This window comes from Thamnophis sirtalis, unplaced genomic scaffold, assembly GCF_051295495.1.
Source record: "Thamnophis sirtalis isolate CommonGarterSnake01/CBP01778 unplaced genomic scaffold, rThaSir2_p1.2 scaffold_2, whole genome shotgun sequence".
NCBI lineage: Eukaryota > Metazoa > Chordata > Lepidosauria > Squamata > Natricidae > Thamnophis > Thamnophis sirtalis.
In genome coordinates this window covers 7292595-7312997 of record NW_028261382.1, presented here as the reverse complement: position 1 = coordinate 7312997, position 20403 = coordinate 7292595, and the positions used below count along the sequence as shown (strand labels likewise).

The following is a 20403-nucleotide window of genomic DNA, read 5'->3' as shown; positions in this document are numbered from 1 at the left end:
TCCCCTAATCTTCCTTGTTGCTCTTCTTTGCATTCTTTCTAGAGTCTCAACATGTTTTTTTACATGGTGGTGACCAAAACTGAATGCAGTATTCCAAGTTACTTGACTACAATTAATAGAAATTGAATGCCTGGTCAGTTTCTGTTACCTATTTAACCTTTAATACAACAATGAGAATCTGCGTATTCATATGTCTTTTATAATGTGACTTGTACGTTTTTTGTTTTGGGTGTTACACGAATTCATCTGCCTATAATGTGTTCTTCACAAATTATCGGTAAAGAAACTGCAATTTAGTCCTTTGAATGGACCTGGCCTACAGCTTTTTTTAATTTGGCTCTGATCTCATGGCTTTCTTTCTTTCTTTCTTTCTTTCTTTCTTTCTTTCTTTCTTTCTTTCTTTCTTTCTTTCTTTCTCTTTCTTTCTTTCTTTCTTTCTTTCTTCCCGAACTCACAATAGTACAGCATAAAAATTCTGCACTGAGTAACAGTGTATGAATCTGATGAAATGAAACACCCGTCAATAAAAGCTTTTACTGTAATACAAAAGCCTTAAAGGCAATAAAAGAGTAAATGGGCATCTCACGCACCTTCAGATGCCTATCCCAACCCTCACTTGGCACAGAAAATCGATTCTAAGTCTGAACCCAAAGGAAGATGGAGATGTGTGATTAAAATTAAATCTGTTACAATAATGTAGGCTTGAAGGTTGCACAGCAAAACTGCAGTTATATTCCAATAAATACATTTTGCCATTAGCTCCTGAACTTCCCCAGGGCTGGTCCATAAAGGAGAAAGCTCACCAGATGCTTCATTGGACCAGGCTTTCATACCTCCAGAAGAAAAATATATCTGGGAGAAAAAAATATGATAGGTCTTATCCTCTGTTGGGTTAAAGATTAACCAATGCTCAAAAAAAAGTCCTTTTCCCCCCAAATCATTTTTATACATCACACAGTCAACAGAATTCTGAAGTTTGCGCCAGGCTCATCAATCACGCGCATAAGCATGGCCGAATTATGTTCAGGACAGGGCTGAGCAGAACATACAAGAGCAATTGTTAACACAGCAGAGTAGGCTTCCCAACATGTGAAATGTAAAAGCAAAATTTAGCTGACTTTGACCCTTCTCTAAAAACCCGATTTGAGCTGGAACTGGTTAGTACTTGGGAAATCCCAGAACAGTCATCCTAAAAAAATTGAAAACACTCCCCCCCCCCGTCAAAAAAACAGTGGCAAACTATTTTTAAAAAACAACGAGAATGTAACCCCAGTCGCCAGAAGTTAAGCTCAATTCAAAGGAGATTGTATACTTTGTTTTTACTAATAGAGTACCATCTAAAACAGCAGTCACAAACTGGTGGCCCATGGACCACAGGTGGTCCACGAGAAAATGTTGGTGATCCGCAGAAAATTATTTGCATTTTTTATATTGCACTAAATCAGGGGGTCCTCAAACTACGCTTCCTGGGAGGGATATGTGCAATGAATGTTTGTGTTGCTGCAGAGAGTCTCTCCATTTGGGGTCTTTTTGTGGGGGTTGGAGGGGGGGCAGAAATTCTGACGTGAGGTCTGCTTCGGACCTCCTGGTGGGGGGGCTTTGGGTGAAGGCTGGAGGGGAAGCGCCACTGGTGGCAAAGAGCCAGGGAACATTGTTCCATTGGGACTGCATCATGGCCTGGAACTGGCTGACCATCTCAGCCCGCTGAGCCTCCAGGCGCCAGTACCTGGCCTTGCACTCCCACAGGTCTTCCCTCTGCTTGGAAAGCCTACGCTCCTAGTCCTCAGTGAGGTGCTTCTGCTGAGCCTCCTTCTCGGTCAGATCCAATTTGAACTGAGCTGTTTTGCCAACTCTTTCTCCTGGTGGCTTCTTAGCTCCAGCAACTGCTTCCTGTTGGGGCGCTAAGGAGCAGGGAGGAGAGGAATGGCTGAGACAGGAGGGGCGAGTACAGCAGAAGTAGGTTCCTACCAGTTCGCACCTATTCGGTAGAACCGGTTCGTCAAATCTAGCCGAACCGGTTAGAAGAGTTTCCACCAGTGGACCCAGAAAGCAGGCCACATCTACAGAAGAGATTCCAAAAATTTTTGAAACCCACCACTGGAGTAGCAATAGCAATAGCAGTTAGACTTATATACCGCTTCATGGGGCTTTCAGCCCTCTCTAAGCGGTTTACAAAGTCAGCATATCGCCCCCAACAATCCGGGTCCTCATTTCACCCACCTCGGAAGGATGGAAGGCTGAGTCAACCCTGAGCCGGTGAGATTTGAACAGCCGAACTGCAGAACTGCAGTCAGCTGAAGTAGCTTGCAGTGCTGCATTTAACCACTGCGCCACCTCGGCTCAATACGAGGCGCCCCTTGATGTGAGTGACATTGAGTTGGCCATACCCACCCAGTCCCATGACCATCTAGGGATGCCCACCCAGCCGGTCATTAGGCAGATCATATTAGTAGTCCGCAGGATTTAAAATTATGAATGTAATGGTCCTTGAGGTCCGAAAGGTTGGGGACCCCTGATCTAAAACCCAGGGGAGCTGTGCAGATGGTGGCAAATTCCTGTTCCCCAGTTGGCATGGGATACTTTGATTTAGAGGACTACACCAGATAGTTAGAATGTATGTTTAACAAAGTCTATTACTACCAATCTGAATCACAGAAAGAAGCCAGCCGTCACCTCCTCTGTCTATCCCTTGGAGCAATCTCTTAAATGCACATGACAATCTTTCCCAGTCTAGCATGACAGCAAAAATTCAAAGGCATTGGGACTTCTCAGATCAAAGATAAGCCCAACTCTTAGCTGCTTTCTGTTTCCGGAACTATAATCATACATAAAACCAGTCCAGTAAACATCAAGCAAGATTTTCCACTATCGTTGAAGCATAATGAGCCGTGCACTTATTTAATTAAACAAGGCGCCTCTTTAGAACATTATAAGTAAGCTAATTATGAGATGCATTCTGCAATACGTCATCTAAGATAAATGCTAAGATGCTCGTCTTATTTCTGTCCCCTCTGTAAAAACCACAGACTCATCAAAGACTGGGTTTAATTGAGTTCCGCTGGTCCACTTTGAAGTTACCTTGAAATACAGTTCAGAGCCCTGGATTCCTGCTGACTAAATAGCACCTATGCGCAGCTCCCAATGTTTAAACCTTTGTCTGTCTAAATAAAGAAGCCACCACGATGTTTTTAAAGAATCCGTACCTTTAGTGCAACGTTTGAATTCCCACTGTGTTTCTGCGATCGCTCGTCAAAAGACAAGAGGCTCGTTTCTCAAAAATATGCCTGATAAACGAGTCTGCGTGCCTGTTGGAGCAATTTATTTATTCCCGTCTCCTTCCTGGATAGAAATCATTTTAAGATGGAATTTTATAGCCAACAGTAAAAGAAACTCCTTTCTAAAAGAAAAAAATCAATTTTAGCTGCAGATAGCCGCGTAAATCAAGCCGGAGGAAGAGAGCCGAGGTGGTGCAGTGGTTAAATGCAGCACTGCAGGCTACTTCAGCTGACTGCAGTTCTGCAGTTCGGCTGTTCAAATCTCACCGGCTCAGGGTTGACTCAGCCTTCCATCCTTCCGAGGGGGGTAAAATGAGGACCCAGACTGTGGGGGCGATATGCTGACTCTGTAATCTGCTTAGAGAGGGCTGAAAGCCCTATGAAGCGGTATATAAGTCTAACTGCTATTGCTATTGCTATACAGATTTTAAGAGATTAACAGAGTTGGAAGGGACCTTAGAGGTCAACTAGTCCAACCCCCCTCCCACTCAAGCAGGAGACCCTACACCAGCGATGGCGAGCCTTTTTTGGCTTTTGTGCCATAAGCAGGGGGAGCACAGGGAAATAAAACTGGGTTTAAAAAATGCTTTAAAAACCACTTTAAAAAAAACCACTTGAGTAAAGTCTAACAGGCCATCTTGTAGAGGAAGCTTTCAGGCTACATGTGATAAAAGCTATAAGGGGAAGATCATGTAGGTACTTAAACAAGATTCAGCGAAGCTCCAAAAATCTTTATAAATACAGCCATTGTACATGGGTGTGCCGCACCCATAATGCAATGTGTGGCACCCCCCCAGCGCGCATGTGCGCATGCCAGGCGAGACCCCCACATTTTTCGCGTGCTTTTTTCGCCCTCCCCAGGCTCCAGAGGCTTTATAGGAGCCTGGGGAGCGCAAAAAAACAGCCCTACGGGCAAACCAGAAGTTTAGGAACAGACTTCTAGTTGGCTTGTAGGGTTGATTTAAGCCCTCCGGAGCCTTCAGGGGCCTTTCGGAGGCTTCCCTGAAGGCTTTGGAGAGCAAAAAAATGACCCTGGAAGTGACTTCGCGTGCCCTGACAAATGGCTCTGTGTGCCATAGGTTTGCTATCCCGGCCCTACACCATTTCTGATAAATGCCAGTTCAATCTCTTCTTGAAAATCTTAAGTGATGAAGCCCCCACAACTTCCGAAGGCAATTTCTGTTCCATTGGTTGATTGTTCTCACGGTCAGAAAATGTATCCTTATTTGTAAGTTGAATCTCTCCTTGGTCAGTTTCCATCCATTATTTCTTTCCCGGACTTCAAAGGTGCCTTGGAAAATAGCAATAGCAATAGCAGTTAGACTTATATACTGCTTCATAGGGCTTTCAGCCCTCTCTAAGCTGTTTACAGAGTCGGCATATCGCCACTCCAAGGGAAGGATACTGTAAAATCTCCATTCCCTCCCCACTCCAAGGGAAAGGATACTGCAAAATCCCCATTTCCTCCCCACTCCAAGGGAAAGGATACTGCAAAATCCCCATTTCCTCCCCACTCCAAGGGAAAGGATACTGCAAAATCCCCATTTCCTCCCCACTCCAAGGGAAAGGATACTGCAAAATCCCCATTTCCTCCCCACTCCAAGGGAAGGATACTGCAAAATCTCCATTCCCTCCCCACTCCAGGGGAAGGATACTGCAAAATCTCCATTCCCTCCCCACTCCAGGGGAAGGATATTGCAAAATCTCCATTCCCTCCCCACTCCAAGGGAAGGATACTGCAAAATCTCCATTCCCTCCCCACTCCAAGGGAAGGATACTGTAAAATCTCCATTCCCTCCCCACTCCAGGGGAAGGATACTGCAAAATCTCTTATTCCTAGAATAAGAGATGAGCTCACAAACGCTTTTAAAAGCCTGCATTTTCCCAAAGCTTGCTGCAACCTTTGGATTTCTTCCTTCCGTCCTTCCAGAAGCTGAGCTTTTTTCCCCTGGGGAAAGGACCTGTTTATTTTCAGCTCTGCTGGAGCCTTGGCTGAAAATATTGGCCCATTAAGAAGCCTTACTGAATTCTAATGGACTTCTACACAATGGCAGCCGTCCTCTGAGCACACAAAGGTCCCCCTTCACTCACGCTGTAGGGCAGCGTGCCAGGAGTTCTCACCCTGCTCACTCTCATTCTCAAGTGAAAACTCACACAATCGGGACACTGTCCCGAGCTGCTCAGTGGCAGCAAAATTGCAGAGATGCTTAATGCACGACCAAAAATAAATAAATAAAAAAGCCCTCGGAGAGCTTTGTCTTTCACACTGGACGTTTGACTTCATGTTTTGGTATAAATCGAGCCGACTGTGGATTGTAAATAATGATTGAAGTGCACTGAATGGATCAAACTACTGAGATTTCTTTACAGGTACATGAGAGCCAGGTTGATGTTTCTCTCCCCTTTTATTTCCCCTTTTCAACTGAAACCCATTTTTGGAATTCACACAATTTTTGTTGTTAGTTGCAAAGTTGTGTCTGACCCATCGCAACCCCATGGACAACATTCTTCCAGGCCTTCCTGTCCTCTATCATCCTATGGAGTCCATTTAAGCTCACGCCTATTGCTTCGGTGACTCCATCCAGCCACCTCCTTCTCTGTCGTCCCTTTCTTCTTTTTCCCTCTGTCTTTCCCAGCAATAGGCTCTTCTCCAGGAAGTCGTTCCTTCTCATTAGGTGGCCAAAATATTTGAGTTTCCTCTTCAGGATCTGGCCTTCTAAAGAGCAGTCAGGGTTGATCTCCTCTAGGACTGACCGGTTGGATGGCCTTGCAGTCCAAGGGACTCACAGGAGTCTTCTCCAGCACCAGAGTTCAAAGGCCTCCATTCTTTGGGTCTCAGCCTTCCTCATGGTCCAACTCTCACAGCCATCCATTGCAACTGGGAAAACCATCCCCTTGACTGTAGGCACTTTTGTTGGCAGGGTGATGTCTCTGCTTTTCAGTATGCTGTCTAGATTTGCCATCGCTTTCGTCCCCAGGAGCAAACTTCTTTTAATTTCTTGGCTGCCATCCCCATCTGCGGTGATCTTGGAGCCCAGGAAAATAAAATCTGTTACTACCTCCATTTAGCAATAGCAGTTAGACTTATATGCCGCTTCATAGGGCTTTCAGCCCTCTCTAAGCGGTTTACAGAGTCAGCATATTGCCCCCAACAACAATCCGGGTCCTCATTTTACCCACCTCGGAAGGATGGAAGGCTGAGTCAACCTTGAGCCGGTGAGATTTGAACCGCTGAACTGCAGATAACAGTCAGCTGAAGTGGCCTGCAGTACTGCACCCTAACCACTGTGCCACCTCGGCTCCTTCTTCCCCATCTATTTGCCAGGGATGGAGAGGCCCGGATGCCATGATCTTAGTTTTCTTAATGTTGCGTTTCAAGCCAGCTTTTGCACTCTCCTTCTTCCCCCCGCATCAAGAGGCTCTTGAAAACCCCAAAAGGCAAAAAACCCAAAAAGTCAGTAACTAAAAACAAGGAAAAAGCCGCTCTCCATCCCCACCCCACCATGGGTTGAATGGACTACAGCCGAAGATCAATGGCGCACTACAACTCCCAGGAAGCCATTCGCCGCCTCCGAGCTATCGTGGACGCCAAGTGAGGACGCGCAAGCGCAGTAGCGGGGCGGAAACAGCTCTTGTAGTTTTTTTACAAACTCTTCGAGGCTGGGACTTCTCCGGCTGGGTGAGTCCGGCGGGGGCTCGGGCCGGGAGGGGGAGGGAGGGAGGGGTCTTCAAATGGGTCCCAAAATAAGAGTTGGGGGGGGGTCAAATTTATCCGGAAAGTTGCAAAGCCGAGGAAGAAAACGGGAAGGAGGCGGCGAAGGCAAACTTTTTTCCCCCATAGAAAGGCGGGGGCAGGGTCGGGCTGCTTTCTGCAACCTGGCGCCCTCCGGAGGGCTGGGACCTCCCCATCCTCCCCCAGGATCGGATCGCGCGCCGTCAGCTCCTGCAGCCAAGGATGATGGGCTGGGGAGTCCAACTGGGGGGCGACTGACACCCCCCCCCCATGCAGGGGCTGCCAGGAGAGGCTGCGGGGTGGGATTTAGGGGAGGGGGGGGGAAGAGAAGGAAGGTTGGGGAAGGAAGGCAGGAGCCCCGATCCCTCCCAGTTGTCTTTTTCTGCTATTGGCTCGGGAGACGTGGAACCCCCTCCGCACCCAGTGACCTCCCTGCCCCGCCCTTGTCATTGGGAACAAACTCCCCCCCCCCGCCAGTCCCAATTCTGGGGCATTTCCCCTTTTCTGTCCTGTGGCCCCATTGGAGCTCAGCTTTCTCCCAAGGCAAGCCCAGCCTAAAATCCTGGATCAGGAGCTGCGGGTGAGTTGCTTTTTGAACCCTTCGCTGATGGAGTTGGCAGCCCGACCTTTAGAATCGATATTAGTCACTTCCAGCCAAGCTTGGGAAAAAGCCTATTTTTCCCCTTTAAAGTGCTGTGGAGGTTTAAGGATTACATCGCAGAGGAATTGACCATAGACATTCCCTGTGGGTTTTTCTTCCCTTCCCTTCTCTTCCCTTCCCTTCCCTTCTCTTCTCTTCTCTTCTCTTCTCTTCTCTTCCCTTCCCTTCTCCTCTCTTTCCTTCTCTTCTCTTCTCTTCACTTCCCCTCCCCTCCTCTTCTCTTCCCTTCCCTTCTCCTCTCTTTCCTTCTCTTCCCTTCCCCTCCCCTCCCCTCCCCTCCTCTTCTCTTCTCTTCCCTTCCCTTCTCCTCTCTTTCCTTCTCTTCTCTTCTCTTCTCTTCTCTTCTCTTCTCTTCTCTTCTCTTCTCTTCTCTTCTCTTCTCTTCTCTTCTCTTCCCTTCCCCTCCCCTCCCCTCCCCTCCCCTCCCCTCCCTCCTCTTCTCTTCTCTTCCCTTCCCTTCTCCTCTCTTTCCTTCTCTTCTCTTCCCTTCCCTTCCCCTCCCCACCTCTTCTCTTCCCTTCCCTTCCCCTCCCCTCCCCTTCTCCTCTCCTCTCTTCCCTTCCCGTCTCTTCTCCTTTCCCTTCTCCTTCCCTTCTCTTTTCTTTTCTTTTCCTCCTTTGCAATGTTCTCCTAGTGTTTTCGATGCCTGCTTTTTTCCCCCACCCATGTCGGACTGAACAAAAAGCAGGCTTCTTTTTACATTTTTTTTTTGTAAAGGAGGGGAGGCATGAAAAAAAGAAAACTTGTTAAGGCAGCTCAGTGGCACAACCCTTCATGTTGCCTTTCCCCAAAAAAGTTTCAGCTCAGACTTGATTTATTCTAGCAGATACAAGCCAGCAGGGATAGTGCCATACTACAAATAAGCTGGGCAGCCTTTCCCTATGTAATGCCAGGCCTGGAAGGGTTTAGTGGGGTTGTCTATCTCATCCTAGCTGGCCCGGCACTTGTAGTCCAATTATTATAGAGCCGCCCCCCCCCACCTCCCCAAATCCCCTCTTCATACTTCATCTTTTTCTTGGGATTATTCCAATCAACTGTCTGAGCCAGACAAAATCTGCCCGGAAGATTTTGTTCCAGGAAGAAAAGGGTGTTACCCACAGACCTGTTCATTTCGGATCTTGGGAGGGATTGTTTCTTGCTGAGACGGTTTGAAATGTAGCCTCACTTCTGTCATCTTGGATTTTATTTCTTGTTTTACTTAGTTTGTCAAACGTGTAAAAGATAACAGGTATAAAGTACAAACATAAATACGAACACAGTCAATGGATAGGAAGAGCCAAGGTGGCCCAGTGGTTAGGGTGCAGTACTGCAGGCCCGTGACCCGTCAAAACCGCAGTCCACAAAAACGTGCTCGACGAAAGCGCGCATTTGACATCATCACAGCGCGACGAAAAAAATTAAAAATTGAAATAAAAATAAAATTAAAGCAAGCCGATTCACATAAAGGTAAGGGCTAGGGTTAGGGTTAGGTTAAGGATTAGGGTTAGATTTAGAGCATTAGGGTTACGTTTAGCGTTAGGTTAAGGGTTAGGTTTAGGGTTAGGTTAACAGTTAGATTTAGGGTTAGTTTAAGGGTTAGGTTTAGGGTTAGGTTTAGGGTTAGGTTTGGGGGGGGTTAGGGTAAGGTTTTCGCTTTATTTTTACATTTATCAATCACAGCACGATGTTTTCGTCGCGCTGTGATGACGTCACGTACGCGCTTTCGTCGAGCGCGCTTTTGTCTACCGCGGTTTTGTGGTGGAACCCTGCAGGCCACTTCAGCTGACTGTTATCTGCAGTTCAGCGGTTCAAATCTCACCGGCTCAAAGGTTGTCTCAGCCTTCCATCCTTCCGAGGTGGGTGAAATGAGGGACCCAGACTGTGAGGGGCGATATGCTGACTCTGTAAACCGCTTAGAGAGGGCTGAAAGCCCTATGAAGCGGTATATAAGTCTAACTGCTATTGCTATGCGTAGTGGAACTGAACTAGGGTGACGGCTCGCGTGGCCACAGAGAGGGTGTTGCGTGCCACTTGTGGCACAGCTGCCACAGCTTCACCCTCAAGGTCCTAGACCATTCCAGACATGTGGCTGTCCGATCTTTTCTTGAGATTGGACGGCCAATCTCAACTTCTAGAGCCAAGTCGTTCCACTGGTTGATGGGTCTCACCGTTAGGAAGTTTCTCACTAGTTCTGTGCTGCTGTGCTAGAGAGCTGAGGTGGGTCAGTGGTTAGGGTGCAGTACTGCAGGCCACTTCAGCTGACTGTTATCTGCAGTTCGGCGGTTCTAATCTCACCGGCTCAAAGGTTGTCTCAGCCTTCCATCCTTCTGAGGTGGGTGAAATGAGGACCCCGACTGTGGGGGCGATATGCTGACTCTGTAAACCGCTTAGAGAGGGCTGAAAGCCCTATGAAGCGGTATATAAGTCGAACTGCTATTGCTATGAATAAATGGAGACAGTAGGAGAGGGACGGTAAGCACGCTGGTATTCTTATGCACGCCCCCTTTTTACGGACCTCTTAGGGAACGGGACGAGGTCAACGCTAGACAGTCATAGGTTGAAATTATGGGGGGTTTGGGGACGTAACACCAGACTCAGGTAGTGCATTCGAGGCATTGACCACTCTGTTGCTAAAGTTGTATTTTCTGCAACCGAGTTTGGTGCGGTTTACCTTGAGTTTGTCTTAATCGTTTGCTCGTGTATTATTGTGGTTGAAGCGGAAGCCGTCATTGGCAGGGAGGACGTTGTAGCGGATAATTGTATGCACTACGCTTAGGTCAGACCTTAATAAGGAGCCGAGGTGGCGCAGTGGTTAGGGTGCAGTACTGCAGGCCACTTCAGCTGACTGCTAGTTCTGCAGCTCGGCGGTTCAAATCTCACCGGCTCAAGGTTGACTCAGCCTTCCATCCTTCCGAGGTGGGTAAAATGAGGACCCAGATTGTGGGGGCGATATGCCGACTCTGTAAACCGCTTAGAGAGGGCTGAAAGCCCTATGAAGCGGTGTATAAGTCTAACTGCTATTGCTAATAAGTGTTCTAGGTTCTCCAAGCCCCAAACTTCGAACCTGGTGGCATAAGTTTAGTTTAGTTTAGTTTATTTGTCTTGTATGCCGCCCACTCCCGAAGGACTCCGGGCGGCTCACAATAAACAAGGGAAGGGGGATAAATAGACAAAAACAACACTTTAAAATACGCAACATTCACAGTTTCCGTGGGGCTGGATGTTTCACAAGGCCCCCGGCCTGCTGGAGCAGCCAGGACTTGGTGGCTTTGCGGAAGGCTGGGAGGGTAGTAAGGGTCCGGATCTCCACGGGGAGGTCATTCCAGAGGGCTGGAGCTGCAACAGAGAAGGCTCTCCCCCGGGGGGTCGCCAGCCGACATTGGCTGGCGGATGGAATCCGGAGGAGACCTAACCTGTGAGATCTAATCGGTCTATGGGAGGTAATCGGCAGGAGGCGGTCTCTCAGGTTATCCTATTGCAAGCAGAGGAGTGGAGTACTGTTCTTGTGAAGTACCTCTGGACTCTCTCTCTCAATTGTATTAATATCCGATATACGGTGTGGAGGTGTTTGATCTGCCTGGTTTGGGCGAGGAGGGAAGGGTGTATTTCTCAAGTGAGATGCTGTCTGGTGGATTCCCCTTGCAAAAGCAGGCTTATGAGTCCAGTTTGCATCCTGGCCCAGAAGGAACCCCCGGAGAGAAATGAGACTGGCTTTTCCCCCTAAGCAATAGCAGTAGACTTATATACCGCTTCATAGGCCTTTCAGGCCTCTAAGCGGTTTACAGAGAGTCAGCATATTGCCCCCAACAATCTGGGTCCTCATTTTACCCACCTCGGAAGGATGGAAGGCTGAGTCAACCCTGAGCCGGTGAGATTTGAACCGCTGACCTGCTGATCTAGCAGTAGCCTGCAGTGCTGCTTTTAACCACTGCGCCACCTTGGCTCTTAGGCAGAATAACAGAGCAGCGAGGAGGTGGGAAAACGGCATGCCTACAGTTTGCTCTTTAAGGTGTGGCAAGGGATGTGTGCCAACGTTAGAGAAAGCTGCTGGTTTTTATACACCGAATAGAAAAGCTTGCTATTGTCTCCTTTGCCCCCAGGCGGCAAATGTCTCCAGCCTGGCTTAGCTCCTTCCTTCCCCGTGTTCTTGTCCCTGCTTGCTTGCTTAGCGCTTCAACAAACCAGCACCAAGAACGGGATAAACTTGGGAGCGTTGGAAAAGATTGCAGTATGGGATATGCAGAAGCGCTGATCCTAGCCCCCAAGGCTGAGGTCAGGATGGGGAGAAAGAGATCTACGGATGCTCCTTTGGGAGATCTGAGCCAGAGGTGGGTTCCTACCAGTTCGCACCTATTCGGTAGAACCGGTTCGTCAAACCTACAGAACCGGTTAGAAGAGGTTCCACCAGTGGACCTGGAAAGCAGGCCACACCTACAGAAGAGGTTCCAAATTTTTTTGAAACCCACTACTGAGACAGACACAAACACACACAAACGCACAGGCACACAGAGAGAGAGAGAGAGAGACAGAGAGAGAGAGAGAGAGAGAGAGACAGACAGACAGACAGACTCACACAGAGAGAGAAAGAGAAAGGAAGAAAGAAAGAAATAAAAAAAGAAAAAAGAAAGAAAAAGTGAGAGAGAGAGATGAAAGAAAAAAAGGAAAAAAGGACAGAGAGACAAAAGAAAGGAAAGAGAGAGAGAGAGAGAGAAAGAAAGAAAGAAAACACATGGCCGGCAAGCCACTCCCACCAGGTCACATGGCCAGCAAGCCACTCCCACAAAGGAGGCCACACCCACAGAGTAGGTTCGAAAATTTTTTGAAACCCACCACTGATCTGAGCACTCCGACAACAGTTTCTTCGGTGACATTCAGATGCTTAAAATCTTACGTATTCGGCGCAACGGTTGAGGTAGAACTCAAGCTCTTGGAAAACCTGGGTGCAGGGCTTAACCGCTATGCTATATATGTCACTAGGGCTAAGACGCCCTAGTGGCTCAGTGGCTAAGACGCTGAGCTTGTCGATCAGAAAGGTCGGCAGTTCGGCGGTTCGAATCCCTAGCGCCGGATAACGGAGTGAGCTCCCGTGACTTGTTCCAGCTTCTGCCAACCTAGCAGTTCGAAAGCAGGTAAAAAAATGCAAGTGGAAAAAATAGGGACCACCTTTGGTGGGAAGGAAACAGCGTTCTGTGCGCCTTCGGCATTGAGTCATGCCGGCCGCATGACCACAGAGATGTCTTTGGACAGCGCTGGCTCTTCGGCTTTGAAATGGACATGAGCAACGCCCGCTGAAGTCAGGAACGACTCGCACATATGTGCAAAGGGAATCTTTACCTTTCCCTATATAAGTCACTATATTAAATCAGGAATGTCTCTAAAAGTTGCTTGCGAGGCAGTGGGTTTGTGTTTAGGGCAAATTTTGTTGCGATGTCTGATTCTTTTTGCAGGGATAAGAGCAAAACAAAGAATGTAGAATAAAAACAAAACTCTCTTTAAAACCTCCCAGAATATGAAAAACTGGGACATGAAGGCTGGTGTGGTGTAGTAAATTAGAAATGGGAAGATCAACCTGAGTCATCCAGAGTTGTTTAAAATGGGCATTCATGCAGACCTTTTAAAAAAATAAAGGGCAGGGTTCAAATCCTGATGTTGAATTTGGTGCTATTAGTATTTGAGCTTTCCTACCTGTTAGGTTGTTGACCTGGGTAGTTGACATTTTAACTTTTAAGGTCAGCCAGAACCTAAATTCAGGAATTACCTAATCTCAGAAAAGTTTTCTTGTAAAAAGTTGGCTCTGGAGACAGGTCGCCAACCTGGTTTAGATGACCTATAAGGTCCCTTCCAACTCTGTTAATCTGTTAAAAAGTTGTGGGAGCTTCATCACTGGAGACTTTCAAGAAGAGACTGGACTGCCATTTGTCAGAAATGGTGTAGTAAGGTCTCCTGTTTGGGCACGGGGTTGGACTAGATGACCTACAAGGTCCCTTCCAACTCTTGTTAAATCTGTTAAAGTCTGTTAAATCTCTCTGATTGCCCACAGCTTCTAGCTGAATGAAAGAATGTCCAAAGTTACTGAATTCTTAAAATTTTAACCAGGGCGAAAGGAAGCCTAAGGTAGAATTCAGATACAGTAGAATCTCTGGTCACAAACGCTTCTGACCACGACCAAATCGGGTTCCGACAAAAAAAAATATATCACAATTTATTTCCCCCGTGGCCGATTTCCCCTTCTGTGCCCCCCCCCCCACTTTTTTTTTGGTCAGCGCCAAATTTCCAAAATTAGGTTCGGGTCACAACCAAATTGTGTTACCACCAAAGTTATGGAACAAATTATGGTTGTGACTGGAGGTTCTACTCTCTCCACTCTCTTTAATTTGTGTGCAATCCTGCCTCGTTTTCAGACGCCATCCCTTCAGATTAAAAAAAATAAATAAAAATACACAGAGAGGGTGTGCTTTCACAAAAGTTCTGGGATTAAAGAATGTGCATGCAAATCTGCCTTTCTGATCAAGGTAAATGGGGTTCTGTTATTTTTAACAGAAAGGCATTTCCGGTGCTGAGAGTATAGCTAAGTGGAAACCGGAAATAAGAGCTTTTGAAATCTCTGTTTCCATCCAGAAATGACACTTAAATAACAGGGCCTCCCTTGACGCACTGGGCTGTGTTTGCTCGGGAAATCTAGACCTACTCAAAACATTTTCATAATGAACTGGGACATCTTGCTCAGTTAGCTTTCTGGTGTGGGTGTCCCGAATAACAGAGAGTACTTAAGGAGGGTTTGGAAGAATATAATGCTTAACTTTTTAAATCTTCATCATTACTGTGCCTAATAGTTGGCCCATTCTTTTCATCCCTCTTGTTTCAGAGGGATATTACGAATAAGATGTTCCTGGTATTTTTTATGGCAAAATTAGCTGTCGGTTGTCAGTATTTCTATTTATGCTGAGCTATTTCCCCGTGAACAAGGTGTCATGTATGGAAAGGAAGGAAGGAAAGAAAGAAATGGAAGGAAGGAAGGAAGGAAAGAAAGAAAGAGAAGGAAGGAAAGAAAGAAAAGAAGGAAAGAAAAGAGAGGCAGGAAAGAAAAAAGGAAGGAAAGGAAGAAAGGAAGGAAGGAAAGAAAGAGAAGGGAGGAATGGAAGGAAGGAAAGAAAGAAAAGAAGGAAAGAAAAGGGAGGGAGGAAAGAAAGAAAGAGATGAAAGGAAGGAAAGAAAGGAGGAAGGAATGGAAGGAACGAAGGAAGGAAAGAAAAGGAAAGAAAAGGGAGGAAGGAAAGAAAAAAGAGAAAGAAGGAAAGGAAGAAAGGAAGGAAAGAAAGAAAGAAAAGGAAAGAAAAGGGAGGAAGGAAAGAAAAAAGAGAAGGAAGGAATGGAAGGAAGGAAAGAAAGAAAAGAAGGAAAGAAAAGGGAAGGAGGAAAGAAAGAGAGATGAAAGGAAGGAAAGAAAGAAAAAAGGAAGGAAGGAAAGAAAAGGAGGGAAGGAAGGAAAGAAGAGAAAGAAAGAAAGAGAAGAGAAGGAAGGAAGGAAGGAAGGAGTAGAATGTTTTAGGGTAAAATATAAATGGGATTGTCTGTCCAAAAATATTTGGAAAGACAATCCCATTTATCTTTTGCGGTTAGGATGATTGAGGTGAAGCAGTGATCGGTTGGAACAGGCGCCATTTCTCAACTTCATTCATGCTTTCCAATCCGTGTCCTGCAAAGAACAATTACACAACAGCAAAAATCTGGATGGGCGGCCGGATCCCTGTCAAGTCGCGGAGCCAAATTGGCAAGCTAGCAGGGGAGGAACCATGTGGGGTGTTCTTTGCTCAGTCATGTTGGCCTATTCTGAACTCAGACAAGGGGATGATCGTGGGCCGAAACCTGGAAAGAGCCTCAAATCGCTTCCATATGAAATAATGGTTAATATTCCCAACTAGCAGAATCCTGCAAGGCGGCAGAGTTATTATTCTGTGATTTCAAAACATTTTCCCAGCAAAATAACTTTTAGATTATGAAGCATTCTGGCTTCCTAGTTGACTTCAACTGAAAAGCCAAGAATGACCAAGAAGAATCTTTTCCTCCTTGGAGCTTTTTTCTGGCTATGTTGTTGTTAGTTGAAAAGTTGTGTCCAACCCATTGCGACTCCATGGACAACGTCCCTCCAGGCCTTCCTGTCCTCTACCATCCTCTGGAGTCCATTTAAGCTCATGTCAACTGCTTCGGTTACTCCATCCAGCCACCTCCTTCTCTGCCTTCCCCTTCTTTTGCCCTCCATCGTTCCCAGCATGAGGCTCTTCTCCAGGGAGTCCTTCTTACTTCTCATTAGGTGGCCAAAGGATTTTAGTTTCAGAAGATGATAGATAGATAGATAGATAGATAGATAGATAGATAGATAGATAGATAGATAGATAGAGAGATAGATAGATAGATAGATAGATACGGTAGGTAAGTAGGTAGGTAGGTAGAAGATAGATAGATAGATAGATAGATAGATAGATAGATAGATAGATAGATAGATAGATAGATAGATAGATAGATTCTGTGATTCCATCCAGCCACCTCGTTCTCTGTCGTCCCCTTCTTCTTTTGCCCTCAATCCTTCCCAGCATGAGGCTCTTCTCCAGGGAGTCCTTCCTTCTCATTAGGTGGCCAAAGTAGTTGAGTTTCCTCTTCAGGATCTGGCCTTCTAAAGAGCAGTCAGGGTTGATCTCCTCTAGGACTGACCGGTTGGATGGCCTTGCAGTCCAAGGGACTCAATGCAGGAGTCTTCTCCAGCACCAGAGTTCAAAGGCCTCCATTCTTCCTTCTTTGGCGCCCAGCCTTCCTTAACGGGCCAAATGCAGAGCAAGGCCAAACTTAGCACAGAGTCAAACAGAAGTTTTCAAAGCTTGAACCAACCAGATGAACTAATTGCTTCCTGCAAAGGCTCACCTCCCATTCGCTCCTCTTTTATGTCGGGGGGCAATCCTCTCCAAGCCTTACTCCCGAGTCGACCATGTTTTCTTAATTGTTCTTGCCTTCTGGCAGCTCTGCACATGCGCACACTGGGAACAGGCTCCCACTGTTCTTCTGCCTCGCTGATGTCAGACTCCAGAGGCCGCAAATAACTACCAGATGGCCCTGGGCCCCTCTCTGCATTCCAATGCGGAGCCTTCCCCAGGACTCCAGGACTGGCCCATGTTCCTTCCCAACCTCCTCACTGTCCGAATCCGCTGGCTGGCCACAACAAGAGTTAACTTTTCTACCATTGTAAGAGTTTAGGGAGAAACAAAAACCTCCCATAGTCTTCCTGAACTACTGGCCCAGTTTCAGATCTTTTGATTGATGGTGGAAAACTGATAAACTTTGCTTTCTTTAGCAAAGGGTTCATCCGGAGGCTGATTAGCAGAAGATGTGCTGCTTAGAAACAAAGATAGAGTGTAGCACGCTGGCCCAAATTAGCCCCCCACCTCCCTTTATTTTCCTGTGAGGTCATCTTCTGTTAAAAAAAAAAAAGTAATGGGACCTTTAGTCGACTTGAAGTCCAACCTTCCTCTTTTCAAGGTATTTGGACTGGAAAACAAAACAACCCTCAGAGATTGCAGTGTGCCTCTCTTGATAACCTCCTCCAGAAGTTGAGAACATTCCAGGTCAAAGGCTCCTGGATACGTGCATTTTGCTAATGTGCTTGTGAGGTTTGGCGTTGCTGCCTTCATCCATCACAACAGTGTCCACAGATGCGGGATTAAAACATTGCTTTTTATGCCAGGAATTTTCCTAAAGAGTTTGAAGAATCTTTGCCAGTCAGGATAGAAATGCAGAAAACCTAGCACCCATTTTACAGGGGATAAAGATAAAAGTTCCCCTCGCACATATATGCTAGTCGTTCCCGACTCTAGGGGGCGGTGCTCATCTCCGTTTCAAAGCCGAAGAGCCAGCGCTGTCCGAAGACGTCTCTGTGGTCATGTGGCCGGCATGACTCAATGCTGAAGGCACACAGTACACTCTTAACCTTCCCGCCAAAGGTGGTTCCTATTTTTCTACTTGCATTTTATTACCTGCTTTTGAACTGCTAGGTTGGCAGAAGCTGGGACAAGTAACGGGAGCTCACTCGGTTACGTGGCGCTAGGGATTCGAACCACCGAACTGCCGTCCTTTCTGATCGACCAGCTCAGCGTCTTAGCCACTGAGCCACCGCATCCCGTCAGGATATGTATTCAGTACAATTAATAGAATTTGCTTCCAAGTAAAATGTGGTAAATCAGATTCGTCATGTTGAGTAGAAGAAGTGGCTTCTATTAAATATTCATGGCACTCGGGAGGGCCGCATGGAGTTTTCCCAAGCTCTGTTTTTGCTGACAGAAGCACCGCGGGCTGGTCCTTCGCTGTTTCCAGGGTGGTCCTGCGGGCCAGATCTAAGCACCCCAGGGGTCGGATCCGTCCGTCCCCCCCCCGAGCCTTGAATTTGACGGTTCCACCACAAATCCGCGAAGCCCTTCTGCGCGGAGACATAAGCGCGAAGACTAATTCGCGCCGTTCTAAGCGCTAAGGAAAAACGCGACCTTACCGCGATGACATAATCACGGAGGCAAAATCGTGCATTCCCAAGCACTCAGTACCCTAACCCTAACCCTAACCCTAACCCTAATCCTAACTCTAAAACAAACCCCTAAACCTAATCCTAACGCTTACCTTAATTGAAGTCGGCTTTCTGCCGCGGCGCCGTTTTAAAGCGCCCTTCTGTTGCCGCGCTGTTGTCGGGGCGGTGATGACGCGCGGTGATGACGTCGCGGCTTTATCGGCGCGATTTTATTGCCGCGATTTTGACCAGCGCGGTTTTGTCGTGCCACGGAATTTGACACCCCTGATCTAGAAGTTAGGTTTACAGAGTTTGGCTTAGAAACGGGTTTATTTCCAAACCATTTTATCCAGGAGAATTTGCAAAGCGAAGCGTGCCCCGACATTTCGGTAGGTGGTTGTGGCTCAGCCTGGTGTGGCACTCCACAAAACCAGCCAGCCAGTAATACCCCAACGCCCAAGAGGGAGGGACACGGGGGAAGAAAGGGAGCGGAGGGACTGACATGGCAGGGCTTTGTGGCAGAGTAGTAGCTGCCAGGTCTTCTTCTGGAGAACTTCAAAAGCTTCATTCTGTGGAGGTGCCGAATTTGCGCACGAGTAACAACTTTTGCACGCTGAGCCAGTTCCAGATATAACGGAGGGTTTTTTTCTTTAGACTGGCTTAAGACTAAACACCCACTGGCATCCCTTGATCATCGGAGAGAACAGAATTGTTCTTGTGTGTGTCCGACCCATTGTTGACGAGGTCTTTTCCATGGTGCATCCCCCTCCCCCTCGCACTGTGATGCTCTGTGATGCTGAACAGATGCGCTGGCACTCGAGGGGAGGGGAACACACACAGTTGGGGGCTTGGCACAGAGATGGCACCGCTTGACAGCTAGTGGTGCCGCCCTGTTTATTATCCACAGGAAGCTCCTTTCTTTTGAGATGCTGGCTTGAGTTGAAAATGAGGTTTAGGAAGAGGAGAAAAACACTGAGCACAAGATCAGGGTACTTCATTTTTTTTTAAAAAAACCACGATATTGCATTAGTAAATATCTGTGTAGATTCTCAGACATCGAAACCCAAATACAATAGCAGAGTTGGAAGGGACCTTGGAGGTCTTCTAGTCCAGCCCCTTGCTCAACAGGAAACCCTACACCAGTGGCGGGTTTCAAATTTTTTTAGAACCTCTTCTGTAGGTGTGGCCTGCTTTGTGGGAGTGGCTTGCTGGCCATGTGACCAGGTGGGAGTGGCTTGTGAGCCATGGGACCAAGTGGGAGTGGCTTGTCAGCCATGTGACTGGGTGGGCGTGGCCAACTGGTAAAATATGGTGAAACTCACTTAACAACGCTCTTGCTTAGCAACCAAAATGTTGGCTCAGAAACTCTGGCATTTGAAGCACGCAAGTCTTAAAGCTGTCAAGTTACAAGACCCTTGCACCCCTAACCCTTTAGAAAAAAAACCCCAGGGGTGTTCAAACTAGACAGCTTTAAGACTTGTGGACTTCAACTCCCAGAATTCCTCCTCCAGTCATGTTGGCTCAGAAACTCTGGAATTTGAAGCACGCAAGTCTTAAAGCTGTCAAGTTACCAGACCCTTGCACCCCTAACCCTTTAGAAAAACCCCACCAGGGGTGTTCAAATTTGACAGCTTTAAGACTTGTGGACTTCAATTTCCAGATTCCTCCTCCAGTCATGTTGGCTCAGAAACTCTGGAATTTGAAGCATGCAAGTCTTAAAACTGTCAAGTTACAAGACCCTTGCACCCCTAACCCTTTAGAAAAAAAAAAACCCAGGGGTGTTCAAACTTGACAGCTTTAAGACTTGTGGACTTCAACTCCCAGAATTCCTCCTCTTGCTCTTCATCTTGATGACAGGTGGGGAGAGGGAGCTGGAACCGGTTCTAAATGGCATAGTAGATTTGTGGAACCTCTTCTATAGAAGAGGCTAGAATTGGCAAGAACCCACCCCTGCCCTATACCATTTCAGATAAATGACTGTCCAATCTCTTCTTTAAAACTTCCAGTGTTGGAGCATTTACAACTTCTGGTGGCAAGCTGTTCCACTGATTAATTGTTCTCACTGTCAGGAAATTCATCCTCAGTTCTAAGTTGCTTCTCTCCTTGATTAGTTTCCACCCATTGCTTCTTCTTCTACACTCAGGTGCCTTGGAGAATAGCTTGACTCCCTCTTCTTTGGAGCAGCCCCTGAGATATTGGAACACTTCTATCA

General features: G+C 47.0%; 1 protein-coding gene across 2 annotated transcripts in view; it reads left to right on the top strand.

Annotated features, from left to right (window-relative positions):
- Positions 1 to 6878: 6878 nt before the first annotated feature.
- Positions 6879 to 20403, top strand: part of LOC106552678 (tropomodulin-3) — a 39281-nt gene continuing 25756 nt past the window's right edge. Inside the window, exon 1 of one of the 2 annotated variants that reach the window (XM_087704181.1) lies at positions 6879 to 6954. The gene's annotated coding sequence lies outside the window, so the exon portion shown is untranslated. Of the gene's footprint in view, positions 6955 to 7568; positions 7589 to 20403 lie in introns of those variants that run through there. The other variant, XM_087704183.1, reaches the window with a different exon arrangement.